Below are 16,391 nucleotides of genomic sequence, written 5' to 3' on the forward strand. Positions count from 1 at the left end.
ACTGTCTATTTCTCACATTTCTTTAAACTATCCTTATTATCACTTTATTTCTGCCTAACCAATAATTATAATCAATTTAACTCTGTTTTTCTTATATCTTTCCAAGTGGGACTCTTTATTTATTTTTTAAAAAATAAATAATATTTGAAACTAAATCATTCTAATTAATCAGTATTACAAACTCAAACGAATCTTATTATGTGTAGAAGTTCTTTGTAGCATCACTAACAACATAGGAAGCAAACAAAGATTTGAAATGATCATGAATAGGAAAAAGCAATAAAAGAAAAGTGATGAATCTTTTGCCACTCGTGCATGAATTTATGTCGAATAGAAATCAAATGGGAAATAACAACTTTATGCTAAAGTGTTGGAGTTTTTGTCTTTGTTGGTGATTTCAAATGTTCTGATCCACATTATTTGTTGTAATATTGTTGGTTTTATTTTGTAAATAATAAAATTATTATAATCTCATTACAGTGAAACATTTGAGAACATATGCACCAACCAAGTATATCACATCAATCGTGTGGTTGGTCATGGGATTTGTATGGTGTTTGTTCATGACACCAAACAATGGTTCTTTGCACATGACCTTACGTGCAGATTCCTAACATATATTCATGCATTTTCAAAAATGATTGATATTATTTTCCCTTTTTTTTTTTACGGAATGATCATGGGTGGGTAGGGTAGTATAGTACATGTTTCTTATTAGAGGTAATTCATTTTATAAGTTCATTTAAGTTTCATTTGAATTTGCATATGCGTTTAGTTTAAGTTTAATTTCGAATACATTTAATGCATTAGGATTTGGTTAAAATATAAACCAATAGTTAGTTATAGATTGTGATAGTTCTATCATTTGAGAAAAGTTACTTAGAAAATCTCTCTCTCTCTCTCTCTCTCTCTCTCTCTCTCCCCATCTTCATCTTCTGTGCATTGTTAATGGAGGTTCATTGCTGAACTCCAACATTTGGTATCCAGAGCTCCGGTTCGATTCATAGGGAAACACAAGTGTAGTGAGGTGCGTCATTGATTTTGTTTCTCAAATTCACGTTGAATTGAAGTTCACAATCGAAGAGAATCATAGATCTTGATTCTCAGAGTTTGGAAAACGGTAGCTTAAACACAAAGCTTCCAGTATTTGACGGAAAGAACTGGATTCGATGGTCGATTCAGATGCGTGTGTTGTTTGGAGCTTAAGATGTTCTTGATCTCATCAATGACTGTTACACTCTCGTTGCAGAAAATGAAACAGAAGCGCAAAGAAATGTACAACGAGAAACGAGGAAGAAGGATCATAATGTGTTGTCATATATCCATCAGTATGTGGATACAAAGATGTTTGAGAAAATTGATGATTCGACGACGTTGAAAGCGACGTGGGATACATTGGTACAATGTTAGTGACGCATCAGTGAAGAAGGTCAAACTTCAGTACAAACGTAAGTAATATGAGAATTTCAACATGAAAAACAATGAGAAGGTATCTGATTACATCTTCAGAGTGATTGTGCTCACTAATGAGATGGAGTCTTGTGGAGAAATGCTCTCTGAACAAGTAATCATTGAAAAGATATTGAGATGACGTACTCCTCAATTTGATTATATAGTTGTAGACATAGAACACTCTAAAGATACCAGCACCATGAGAATTGAAGAGCTTCAGAGTAGTTTAGAGGCACAAGAGTTGCGTCTGACTGAAAGAAACTTTGAACAAGAGTTAAAACATGCTCTGAAAGCCCAGACTCTGAAAGCTTCTTCTGGCAAGAAGAACGAGAAGCAAGCATGGTTAGAAATAAGAAGAAGTGTGGTGGTCGTGTTCAGAAGTCAAAACTCTCTAATTCTGATAAGAAACATCAGAATGTTCAGAAGGGAAAGGAGAAGTTTAACAAGACAAATGTTCAGTGCTACAGTTGCAACAAGTTTTGCCATTTTTTTGTTGATTGTTGGTCAAACAAGGTTAGTAAGGGTGAAAAAGCCAACATATCTAGAGCATATTTTGATGAAGAACATGTGTTATTGATGACATATGAGAATGTAGGTGGATCAATGGTAGACTGGTGGTATATGGACACAGGTTGCTCAAATCACCTAACTAAAAACAAGCAATAACTACTTGATTTTGACTAAGGTATAAGGATCAAGATCATATGTGTTAATGATGAGTATCCGAATGCTAAAGGAATGGAAAATGTCAAAGTTAAGTTGAACAATGGCAAAATTATACTGATCAAGGATGTATGGTATGTTCCTGACATGAATAGTAATCTGATGAGTGTAGGTCAGCTGATTGAAAAAGGATTTTCAATAACCATGAAGGACAATCTCTTAAAGTTGTTCTACTGTAATCAGAACCTGATTATGTAGTCTGAACTAGGAAGAACAAGACATTCAAGGTGAATGTTGGAACAACAGGCACTCAATGCCTTAGTGCAAGAAGTTCTAAAGGGGAAAGTGATTTATGGCATAAGAGATTGGGGCATATGAACTACAGAAGCTTAGGGCATCTGAGTTCAAAGAATCTGGTACATGGAATTCCTAAGATTGTGGCACTAGAGAAATCATGTGATATATGCATGAGAGACAAATAACCAAGATTGTCATTCTCATCATAAATGCCTCCAAGAGCAACTGATGCCTTAGGTGTAATGTATTCTAATATGTGTCCTTTTGAGGTACCTTCACTTTGATGGAATAAGTACTTTGTCTCATTTGTGGATAAGTTCACAAGAATAACATGGGTAACACTCATTAAGTTCAAACATGGGGTTTTTTCTGAGTTCCATAAGTTCAAAGTGAAGGCTGAAAATAAGAGTGGACAAAGGTTGAAGATCCTTATAACTGATGGTGGAAATGAGTTTAACTCAACATAGTTCAATAAGTTCTGTGAGGAACGTGGTATTTAGCACGAGGTAACTGTTGCATACACTCCACAATATAATGGTTTTGTTGAAAGGAGAAATGAAACTTTGCTTAACAATTGACATAACAAGAAGCATGTTGAATGAGAAGAACCTGCCTAAGCAATTGTGGGGTGATACAATTGCTACTTCTGTATATGTGCTCAACAAATTCCAAACAAAGAAGTTAAAGGAAGTGCTTCCTATTGAGAAGTTGACTGGAAGAAATCAAAGTGTCAGCCATTTCAAGGCGTTTGGTTCAGTATGTTACAAACATATACAATATGCCACTAGAACGAAATTGGATGACAGAAGCAAGGTCATGTTGCTTATAGGTTACCACAGTACATATGCTTATGAACTCTATTTTCAAATCACCAACAAAGTTGAAGTCAACTGAGATGTCATAGTGAAAGAATCAGAAACACGGGATTGGAGAATATTTCAATCCAACTCTAATGCCATGTCAACACTAGAGTCTGATTCTGTCTCTGAAGGAGATTCTGACTCTAAAGGAGAGTTTGAATCTAAAGATGACACTGACTCTGAAAGTGAGTCTGGATATGAAGATGACTTTGACTTTAATGGTGAGTTTTATTCTAAAGGTGGTTCAGTCTCTAAAGGTTGAACTTCTGAAGGTGGAGCTTTTGAAGGTGGTTCAGCCTCTAAAGGTGGAACTTCTGAATGTGGGGCTTCTCATGGTGGTCAAACCTTTGAAGGAGGAACTTCTGAAGTTGGAGCTTCTGAAGGCGTCCTAGCCTCTGAAGGTGGAACTTTTGAAGGTGGTCCTGCTACTGAAGGTTTCCAGAGACCACAAAGAGTTTGAAAGATACCACAGAGACTTACAGACTTTGATTTGCTACAAGATACTGAGATTAACTCTGAAGAAGAAGTCATGAAAGAAGAGCTTAAGGCCATTGAAAGAAACAAGACATGGGAATTGATTGTTCTACCCAGAATAAGAAAGCCATCAGAATGAGATGGATTTTTAAGATAAAGTTGAAGCCAGATGGTTCAGTTGCCAAGCATAAGGCAAGGTTAGTAGCTAGAGGATTCCTACAAAAGTCTAGTTTAGACTGTTTTGAAGTGTTTTCACCTATAGCTAGACATGAGACTATAAGATTGGTTATTGTTATAGCTGCAAATATGAATTGGCCTCTGATACACTTAGGTGTAAAGTAAGATTTTCTAAATGGTCCATTGCAAGAAGAAGTTTAAGTGTTACAACCTCCTAGATTTGTGAATGAGAACAAAGAAGAGATGGTGTACAAGCTACATAAAGCCTTGTATGGGGTTGAAACAAGCTCTGAGGGCTTGCAATCTGAAGATTAATTCATTTTTCAAGGATCTATAAATAAAAAATGTGAGATGAAATATGGTGTATATGTGGAACATACTTCTGAAGGCAATGTGATTATGGTGGATCTTTATGTAGAGGACATACTTTTGACAGAAAGTTGTACTTTTGAGATAAATAAGTTCAAGAAGGTGCTGATGAATTCATTTGATATGATTGACCTTGGAAATATGGTATATTTTCTAGGGATGAAGACTTTGCATTCTGAGAAGGGAATTATTGTGCACCAACTAAAGTATGAACTTGAGTTGTTGAAGAGATTTAAGTTGATGAATTGTAAGTCAACAGTCACACCTGTTGAGAAAATTATAAGCTGGACACTGATGATGATGAGGTAGATGAAGATGTTACAACCTTTAAATAGTTGGTTGGCTGCCTGAGATATTTGTGTAACATCAGGTCTGACATATGATATGTCGTGGGAATGGTGAGTATGTTTATGAGTAAACCAAAGTGGTCACATTACCAAGCTGTAGTCAGGATTCTGAGATATGTAAAAGGAACTCTGAGGCATGGAATTTTGTTTCCATCTGGAGTGTCAGATGCTGCTAAGCTAATATACTACTCAGACTCTGACTGGTGTGGTGGTATAGTGGACGGAAGAATCACTACATGATACATGTTTATGTATCTGGGATCCCTCATTTCTTGGTGTTACAAGAAGCAACTAGTGGTTGCATTTTCAACATGTGAATCTAAATACATAGTTGGTGTTTTTTCAGCTTGTCAGGCTGTTTGGCTGATGAATTTGCTGCAGGAACTGAAGTTCAAAGTGAGCAAACTAATCAAGTTGATGATTGACAACAAATCTGCCATAAGTCTCGCTAAGAAGCTAGTGTTGCATGAAAGAAGAAAGTATATTGATACCAAATATCATTTTCTACGCAATCAATTCATAATGGAGTACTTGAGGTTGTTCGTGTTAGCACTCAGAAGAAACTTGCAGATGTGTTTACTAAGGTAATCAAAACTTAACAGTTCATCAATTTGAGAGATGAAATTAGTGTTGTGGATTTTTCAAACATGAATATTAATTAAGGGACGGTGTTAGATGTAATTCATTTTACAAGTTCATTTGGGTTTCATTTGAATTTTCATCTGTGTTTAGTTTCAGTTTAAGTTCAGTTGCATTTAGTGTAGTAGGACTTGGTAAGTATATAAACCAATAGTTAGTTACAGATTGTAATATTTCTTCCATTTGAGAAAAGTTAGTTAAAAAAATTCTCTCTCTCTCTCTCTCTCTGTGTGTGTGTATGTGTGTGTGTGTGTCTCTGTCTCTCTCTCTCTGTCTATCTCTCTACCTCTTTCCATCTTCATCTTCTCTAATTCTTGTGCTTTGTTAATGGAGGTTCATTGCCGAAGTCCAATATTTCTATATTCGCAGTTTGACAAAATCTACGTACCCGTGCTCATATCCACGTGAGCATCAATCTTTATACTCGTACTCGTATCCTATAGGTACCTAAGTATCCGTACCCGTTATCCGTAATTCTAGTAAAAATAAATCTATCAATTGAAAAATATCATATCATTTTAATTTTATAAATAAAATTAACAAAAAAAATCATTTTTTTTACTATTGAATTATGAAATAAACAAACACTTATATTATAATGTGTAATAGTTTAATTATGATGCAACCTTTTTAAGCGATAAACATACATTTGTATTTATGATGATATAAATTAAAATATATAAATATACATTGTGCGGGTATGTGACGAGGAACTGAAGTTCAAAGTCAGCAAACTAATCAAGTTGATGATTGATAAAATATTTGTCATAAGTCTTGCGAAGAATTTAGTGTTGCATGAAAGAAGCAAATATACTGATACCAAGTACAATTTTATACGCAATCAATTCATAATGGAGTACTTGAGGTTGTTCGTGTTAGGACTCAAAAGAAATTTGCAGATGTGTTGACCAATGTAATCAAAATTGAACACTTCATCAATTTGAGAGATGAAATTAGTGTTGTGGATTTTTCAAACTTAAATATTAATTAAGGGATGCTGTTAGATGTAATTTATTTTACAATTTCATTTGGGTTTCATTTGAATTTGCATATGTATTTAGTTTGAGTTTAACTTTAGTTGCATTTAGTGCAGTAGGACTTGGTTAGTATATAAACCAATAGTTAGTTACAAATTGTAATAGTTCTTCCATTTGAGAAAAGTTAGTTAGAAAAATTCTCTGTCTCTCTCTCTGTCTCTCTCTCTCTCTCTCTCTCTCTCTCTCTCTCTCTATCTTCATCTTCTCTAATTCTTGTGCATTGTTAATGGAGGTTCATTTTTGAAGCTCAACATTCCTATATCCGCAGTTTGACAAAATCTACGTACCCGAGCTCATATCCACGTAAGTATCAATCTTTATACTCGTACTCGTATCTTATAGGTACCTAAGTATCCGTATCCATTACCCGCAATTCAAGTAAAAGTAAATCTATCAATTGTAAATTATCATATCATTTTAATTTTATAAATAAAATTTACAAAAGAAAATCTTTTTTTTACTATTGAATTATGAAATAAACAAACACTTATATTATAATGTGTAATAGTTTAAATATGATGCAATTTTTTTAAGCGATAGACATACCTTTGTTTTCATGATGATATAAACTAAAGTATATAAATATACATTGTGCGGGTATAGGACGAGGTGGATACGAGGATACTCATACTCGCTTAGTTTAATAGATAACTAGGTAAAAAAACTTGTGCATTGCACGAGTTTGATTGTAATATATTTAAATCATTTGTTAAAGATATTATTTTAATGTATTTAACTTTACACAATTTGATTTTTAAAATTTGTATAAATAAATGTTCATTATTAACATTAAAGTTTTTAATTTTTGTTGAGTATATATAAGTGTCACTTAAAGTCTATAAGTTCGAATCCATGCAACTTTAAGTTTTTTATTTTATTAATGTTTTATTATTTGAGTGTTAAATGCTAAAATCCACATCTTTCAAAAATTAATCCCAATGTGGTTTGATCCCCAAACCTTTGTTATGCTAGAGGACACCCCAACCACCAGACTATGTAGGTTATTAGAATTAAAGTTTGTAATAATCCCTAGACCTTTGCTATGCTAGAGGGCACCCTAATCAACATACTATGTAGGTTGTTAGAATTAAAGTTTGTAATAAATGATAATATTGTTTCTTTCAATTATGTCATTTATTTAAATAAATAATAATGTTTAAAATTTGGTTTTTTATAATATTATTATATTTAAATTTTAAAAAAAAACTTATTTACTATGCAATTTTATTTTTCAATTATGTGTTTCAATTAAACAATATAATTTTGATTTTTCTTTTACAGTAATGCAATTGAAGGAGAGAAATTTGATTATTGGAAGGACAAAATTGAAAGCTTCTTCCTAGACTACAACGTTGACCTATGGGTAATTGTTACAAATGGTTATGAACCACCCATATCTGCTCTTGGTATCATCATTGCAAGAAGTAAAATGAATGATGATCAGAAGCGTGATTTCAAGAATCACCACAAAGCCAAAACTATTTTGTTGAATGCAATATCCTACAATGAGTACGAAAAGATCTCCAACTGGGAAATAGCTAAAGAAACCTTTGACTCCTTAAAAATGACTCACAAAGGAAATAATCAAGTCAAAGAGACTAAGGCTCTGGCCTTAATCCAAAAATATGAAGCTTTCAGAATGGATGATGATGAAGTTATTGAGGTAATGTTTTCTATCTTCCAAACTTTAGTTGTAGGACTCAAGGTTCTAGATAAAGGATACACAACTGCAGATCATGTAAAAAAGATAATCATAAGTCTTCCAAAGAAGTGGAGACCTATGGTTACTGCGTTAAAGTTATCCAAGGATCTGAGCAACATAAGCCTTGAAGAACTCATCAGCTCCCTCAGGAGTCATGAGATAGAGTTAGAGGGAGATGAACCTCAAAAGAAAAGCAAATCAGTGGCTCTGAAGTTTAGATCAGAAAGAAGAAAGACAAAAAGGAACAAAGCCTTTAAAGCTTAAGAAGAAGACGACGATGACTCTGAGAAGGAAGATTCTGATGATGAAGAAGAGTCATCTCTCTTATCCATAAGAATCAAACAACTCTGGAGAAAAAGAAATAACAACTTCATAAGACCCAGACAGAAGGGAGATCGTCCAGAGTCAACCTCTAGAGGCAGACCCAGCAAAGAGGTAACCTGCTATGAATGTAAAGAACCTAGACACTACAGAAATGAATGTCCAAAGCTCAAGAAAGACAACTCCAGAAGAGAAGGATTCAAGAAAAACTCCTTCAAAGCTAAGAAGAAGGGACTCGTGGAAACATGGGACGACTCTGAATTTGACGCTTCAGAATCTGATTCTGAAGAGGAATAGGAAAATGTTGCATTCATGGCTACCACATCTGGAAGTTCATCCGAAAAGGAACCTGAATCTGAAGAGGTATTCTCTGACTTTTCTCGCTCTGATCTGGAAGCCTGTTTATCAGAATCTCTGAGCTTGTATCAGAAACTTCGACTGAAATTCAAGAACCTGAAAAAGGTTCATGAAGAGACAGTTGAAGAGTGTGATAAGCTTGAGAAAGAAGTTTCTAAACTTAAAGAAAACAATTCCATAAATGAAAAAGAAAATGAATTTTCAACCAAAAAATGTTTAAAACTTGAAGAAACTCTTTCCAAAGCTCCACCAACTTCTGACACCATCATATATAAATATGAAAAAGCTTTTTCAGAAATTTCTGAACAGTGGGCTTGAAAGAAGCAAAATGGCTTCTATGATTTATGGTGTTAGTCACAATAAGAAAATAGAAATTGGATATGACTTTGATGAAGATGATCTAACCCCTTCTGCAGAAAACAAACCTAAATCTCATTTTTCTTATCATTACACACATGCACAAACATGGAAACTTAATAATGCTAGAAAACCCAAAATTTCCAGAAACTTTGGGAGAACTAATCATAAAGGACCCAAAAGATTCTGGGTACAAAAAGATAAAATAGTATATGTTGCAGATATCTTGTGCGGCAGAGTTTAAACACCAATCATGGTACCTGGACTCTAGATGCTCGTGACGCATGACGGGAAGAAAGCATATGTTCCAAAGTATGGAACTTAAAGACGCTGGCTTCGTAGGCTTTGGAGGAAATTAGAAAGGAAGAATCAGAGGATCTGGAACAATCGGTAATGGATCTCTTCCCTCTATTTCTAATGTCCTTTATGTTGAAGGATTAATGCATAACTTGTTATCCATAAGTCAATTAAGTGATAACTGAAGCTACGTGAATTATACCCGAGCGCATCGCACACTCAAAGATACAACAGAGTCGCCATCAAACTTTATTTATTCCCGAAGGAAAGGGAAAAGAATGATAAAACCCGGGGGAAAGATAAATCAGTAAGGAAGTCGATAATGCAAGGGAAAGGTATTAGCACCCCTAACATCCATGGTACTCCATGGGAACCGTTTTGAATGTTCTTTGCAAGAGTAGGTGTTATTATCTGAAGATTACTCGCGGAAAGGGAAACGGGGGGTTAATAGATAAGTGTGAAAAAAGGGTTATAAATGAATGTGAGAAAACGAGAGGAATAGATAATTGTGAAAGAGGTAAGAAAATGAAGGTTATTAATAATTGTGCTCGCCAAGGATTTGGGCCCTCGTGCCTATCTATCCTCATTCGTGCAAAGAGGAAATCAGAGCTTCGTAGTTCGGGGAGCTAGGACGGATGCGTTATCTGTTTTTAGTGGACCGTATTAACGTTCGTGTTCTACTGCCGACTGAGTTATGTGGTCGAGCATGTGAGATTTAAGCGTTTGTCTGTTTGTGGTAGAATGGATGAACTCGGATCTCACTCTAGCAGTTAAACATTGCTTGCTCGCACATGGAGGCTTAAGCGTCATTCACGGTAGAACAGAAGTAACACGTCCTTTCTGAAAAGGTTTTAAATTGGAAATGAATCCCACAGGTAAAACTGAGTTTGATGAGGTGAGTTTGATTTTATTCTAAAATGAGAGTCATGATTCGAATTGTACTAAAGTCTTTGAATGAAGATGAATGCAGTGAGTAACTGGATCATTCGTCCCGCACCCAAAGGTATTCAGAATAGGGGTAGGAATTCTCCAATCCCATTCCTTCTCCATTGCTTAAGGCTCGTGTCGTGCAATCCTAATCGTAGGGTTAATTGTTTTTGAATTTATTTATAAAATGGTTTTAGTTTTACCAGGAGAATAAAAGGATAGAAAGTGAAACCCTGAAAGGTTGAAGTCTGTTCTTCAGTCTGATCTTCAACCTGTCTAGAAAGACTTATCAATTATTCAATTTAAATTGCACTAAACTCTATGAATAAAGATGAATAAAGTGAGAAACTGGGTTATTCGTCCCGCACCCAAAGATATCCAAAATGGGGGTAGGAATTCTCCAATCCCATTCCTTCTCTACTACTTAGGCTCATGACGTGCAACTTGCATCATAATCGATGAGTGTTAAATTTGAATTTCCTTGCAGCTTCCTATGATGAAGGGTTGTCTTTGGATGATGAAGAGGCTTGTCAATCAACTTGAATCGAGTTGTGCTAAAGCCTACGAATAGAGATGAATACAGTGAGCAAACAGGTCATTCGTCCCGCACCCAAAGATATCCAGAATGGGGGTAGGAATTCTCCAGTCACATTCCTTCTCTATTACTTAAGACCCATGGCACACAACTTGGCTCATGATTAATAAGTGTTAAGTTTGACCTTTGTAGTGCTTGTATAGTATTCATGTCTTGTACTGGTTTGAGTAGCTTGAACTCTCGATCTTGATCTTTGAATCTTGATTGCACAAAGCAGGGCTGGCACGAGGCCGAAAGGACTTATAAAGCAACAAAATAAACCCACAAAAGGTAAGTTATCTCAATGATCTTCTCCAAGAGAAAGGCAAGGAGGGCTGGAACGAGGCCGAAAGGACTTACAAAAGGTAAGCGATTGACGAAAGACTCATAAAGGTACTTGCAAAAGGCGACACAAAGAAGAAGTATTTCGGGAAAACCTGCGGGGAATACCGCTCGATATTTTCATGATAATATTTTCACTGAGGAGGAAGAACGTCTCAATGGAGGATCCTTTTATGTTTCGAGAAAGGCTTTCATGCAGTTATGCGCATGTTTATTTTGCAAGGCGTAATATTCAATCTTGATGGAATATGTTACACGCTTCATGATGCAATGGCATGTAATGCAAGATTACTTATGTAGGATGCTGATGCACAGTTAGTCTTTGTGGTTAGACTGTATGGTATGACGTATCTGGAGATAGAGAACTGAGGGTGAAGGAGAATAGCGATCCAAAACACGACGGAAATTAAAATTTTCTCCTTTAGTGATCCTTACGAGTGGGTATGATCAGTGATAGAATCATTACCTCTTGTGACGATTGAAACCCTTGATGCAGATCGAAGGAGTGATCAAGAACGTTGAATGGTGACAATGCCTCTACTCAGTCCACACGAACGGAATCCTTTAGTCTTAGTGCTAGCTGCTACGAATAAAGGCCCTGAGTGTGTGTGTGAGAGATAGAGAGAGAGAGAGAGAGAGAGAAACAAAATTTTCCAGCTGATCAAATGCTTTTGCACAAGAGTTCTATTTATAGAACCACTTATGTGGACTGCAAGCTAAAAATCCCACTTAAGTGTATGTGGCCCATATCTTATGATATACAAAAATCACTTAAGCGCATGATACCTTACCATATTTCGTATTCAACTTAAGTGCACCATACCTTACGATGTTCTACAATTCACTTAAGTGCACCGTACCTTACAGTGTTCCTTATTTACTTTATCTCTCATCAATCCGTCCTTTTGTGTGTGACCCTGTAGGTTCTCGTGACATTGGTAATTATATTAAATCACATATTTAACATAATAAATAGTGAGCGGTATCTAGCAACACATCACTGCTACCAAAGACACGAAAATGTCATGTGATATGACAAATCCTTTTGTGATAATACTTATGTGTACAATTACCTTTTTTCCCTTATGTCTATATTGAACATAAAGCATAGACCATGTTATCCTTGTCCAGTTCAATATTGGGCCCTTAGACATTTATCCTGTTACGCAGGATGGGAAAATTCCATCTAGGTCACTCATGTCCCTCAGCATGCTTCGTGGAGTACCCATCAACTGTCTTTATGGTCATCCAGTTACGGACAATGTTTGATCAGCAATAAGGCACTCGACTCTACATCTAGGGTCCATAGTGGTTTCAGGTCGAAGGGTGGTATACACCACTATCACCATGAGAATAACTTATGACACTTTGCATAACATTCTATATATAGTATTCTCATAGCGGGTCAATCCAGTATAAATATTACTCTTAATATTCATACCTATTTTTAAGACTTGATAACTCCTTATCCATGATCCATGAGATGTGATCATCAATCTATATACATGATTGTCTTAATGCTTTAATTTTATCCCACTTTACAACAAAGCTCGACTACGGATACTTTAATAATAATGTCCTTATGTTTAATGGGATCTCATGATTAAGTCACACTTGATACATTAAACGGACTAGCTATTCTAGGGACTTTATTAAACAAACGTAATAAATAAAATTCCTTTTATTATTAATAAATAATTCGATACAAGTACCAAAAGTATTTACCTCTAGGGCTTACACCAACAATCTCCCATTAGCACTAGAGCCAATTAGGCATACCCTTAATGCCCATAGATCTAGTATGGCCATCATGTTTCTGCTGCGCAAGAGGCTTTGCCAGTGGGTCAGCAATATCGTCATGTGTAGGTACTCTGCATATTTTCACATCTCCTCTATCTATCATCTGTTGAATGAGGTGATAACGTCTAAGTATGTGTTTGGATCGTTGGTAAGATCTAGGCTCCTTAGCTTGTGCGATAGCACCATTGTTATCATAATAGAGATCAATGGGATCCATAATGCTAGGAACTATACCAAGTTCACTAATGAACTTTTTGATCCGAACAACTTCCTTTGCTGCACTTGAGGAAGCAATATACTTGGCCTCGGTTGTAGAATCAGCAACCGTATCTTGCTTTGAACTTTTCTAGCTCACAGCGCCACCGTTTAAGCAAAACACATAACAATATTGCGATCTAAAGTCATCCTTATCTGTCTAGAAGCTAGCATTAGTGTATCCAATTACAACAAGCTCTTCCTGACCTCCATATATCAAGAATGAGTCCTTAGTCATTCTAAAATACTTAAGGATATTCTTACAGCTACCCAATGAGCATCACTGGGATCAGATTGGCGCCTACTCGTTGCACTTAAAGCATACGAGACATCTGGTCGAGTACATACCATGGAATACATGATAGATCCTATTGCATATGCATATGGAATCTTATTCATGCGATCCCTTTCTTCCTTAGTTGAAGGGGATTGTGTTTTTGATAGACATAGTCCATGTTGCATAGGTATGAATCCTTTCTTGGAATCATGCATATTAAAGCGTTTCAACACTTTGTCTATGACTTAGGCCAAGCAGTTTTTGTGATCTATCTTTATGGATCCTGATTCCTAATATATAGATTGTTTCATCTAGGTCCTTCATAGAAAAGCATTTCCCCAACCAAGACTGTACTTGTTGTAGGGTAGGGACATCGTTTCCAATGAGTAATATGTCATCTACATATAATACCAGGAAGACAATCATGCTCCCACTAACCTTCTTATAGACACAAGGCTCATCTTCATTCTTGATGAATCGATATTGTTTTACTGTTTCATCAAAACAAAGATTCCAGCTTCTGGAAGCTTTCTTCAATCCATAGATTGATCTTTGTAACTTACATATCGTTTGGGCTTCTTCTGGTATGTCAAATCCTTCAGGTTGTGTCATGTACACATCCTCAAGAAGATTCCCATTCAGGAAAGCAGTTTTGACATCCATCTGCCATATTTCATAATCATGATATGCAACGATAGCCAGTCAAATCTGAACAGATTTAAGCATTGCAACTGGTGAAAAGGTTTCATCATAGTCAACCCCATGAATTTGTTTATATCCTTTGTTAACCAGTCTTGCCTTATAGGTATGTACCTTACCACCCATGTCAGTCTTCTTTTTGAAGACCCACTTGCATCCTATAATGTTAACTCCTACAAGAGGCTCTACCAAGGTCCAAACCTGGTTTGTGTACATGGAATCCATTTCAGATTTCATGGCTTCTAGCCACTTCTCAGACTCGGGACCAGTGATGGCCTCTTGGTAGGTCACAGACTCATCTTGATCCATGAGTAATACATCACCTTGATCAGTTATGAGATATCCATATCTCTCAGGTAGGTGACGTGTCCTGCTTGACCTACGCTGGTCTTGTTCTACTTGAGCAGGTTGCTCTTCCACAACTACTTGTGTTTCCTGCTCTAATTCCTCCATAGGTGTATCAATGCTTTGTGATTCTTGAATTTCTTCAAGCTCTACTTTCCTCCCACTGATTCCTTTGGAAATAAAATCCTTTTCTAGGAAAACTCCAGTTTGAGCGACAAACACTTTGCCCTCAGAAGGATTGTAGAAGTAATACCCTCTTGTTTCTTTAGGATACCCCACAAATAAGCATTTGTCAGATTTGGGCTCAAGCTTAGTTGAAATTTGTCGTTTCACATAACCTTCGCAACCCCAAATCTTCATGTAAGACATATGTGGTTTCTTACCACTCCATATCTCATATGGTGTCTTCTCAATCCTTTTGGATGGAACACGATTAAGTGTGTAAGCAGTTGTCAATAGTGCGTGTCCCAAAAAGGAGTTTGGAAGATCGACGTGACTCATCATGGATTGGACCATGTCTAACAAGGTTCGATTTCTTCTCTCAGATACACCGTTCCATTAGGGTGTTACAGGAGGAGTAAGTTGGGATGTAATCCCACACTCTTTCAGATGGTCATCAAACTTTGGGCTTAAATACTCACCACCTCGATCTGATCGAAGAGTTTTAATATTCTTACCTAGTTGGTTTTGTACTTCATTCTTGAATTCCTTGAACTTTTCAAAGGACTCTGATTTGTGTTTCATTAATACACATTACCATATCTACTGAAATCATTACTAAATGTGAGGAAGTACTGAAAACCTCCTCTGGCTGGTATGTTCAATGGTCCACATACATCATTATGTATGAGGGACAAAAGATCATTAGCTCTTTCAGATTTTCATGTGAAAGGAGACTTTGTCATATTTCCAATTAAACAAGATCTGCATGTCTCATATGATTCATTATCAAAAGAGTCCAATAGTCCATCTTTATGGAGTTTGGAAATGTGTTTCTCATTTATGTGGCCTAATCGACAATGCCAAAGGTAAGTTGGATTTACCTCATTATGTTTCATTCTTTTAGTATTAATGTTATAAATAGGCATTTCAAGATCAAGGACATATAGTCCATTGTTCATTTTGTTGGTGTAAGCCCTAGAGGCCAATACTTTTGGTACTTGTATCGAATTATTTATTATTAATAAAAGGTTTTTTTATTATTATGGTTGTTTAATAAAGTCCCTAGAATAGCTAGTCTGTTTAATGTATCAAGTGCGACTTAATCATGAGATCACATTAAACATAAGGACACTATTCTTAAAGTATCCATAGTCGAGCCTTATTGTGAAGTGGGATAACATTAAAACATTAAGACTATTATGTATATAGACTGATGATCACATCTCATGGATCATGGATAAGGAGTTATCAAGTCTTAAACATAGGTATGAATATTAAGAGTAATATTTATACTGGATTGACCCGCTATGAGAATACTATATAAAATGTTATGCAAAGTGTCATAAGTTATTCTCATGGTGATAATGGTGTATACCTCCCTTCGACCTGAAACAACTATGGACCCTAGATGTAGAGTCGGGTGCCTTATTGCTGATCAAACGTTGTTCGTAACTGGATGACCATAAGACAGTTGATGGGTACTCCACGAAGCATGCTAAGGGACATGAGTGACCTAGATGGAACTGGACAAGCATGACACGGTCTATGCCTTGTGTTCAATATAGACATAAGGGCAAAAGGGTAATTATACACATAAGTATTATCACAAAAGGATTTGTCAGATCACATGACATTTTGGTGTCTTGGGTAGCAGTGATATG

This window comes from Lathyrus oleraceus, chromosome 2 (assembly GCF_024323335.1).
Source record: "Lathyrus oleraceus cultivar Zhongwan6 chromosome 2, CAAS_Psat_ZW6_1.0, whole genome shotgun sequence".
Lineage (NCBI taxonomy): Eukaryota > Viridiplantae > Streptophyta > Magnoliopsida > Fabales > Fabaceae > Lathyrus > Lathyrus oleraceus.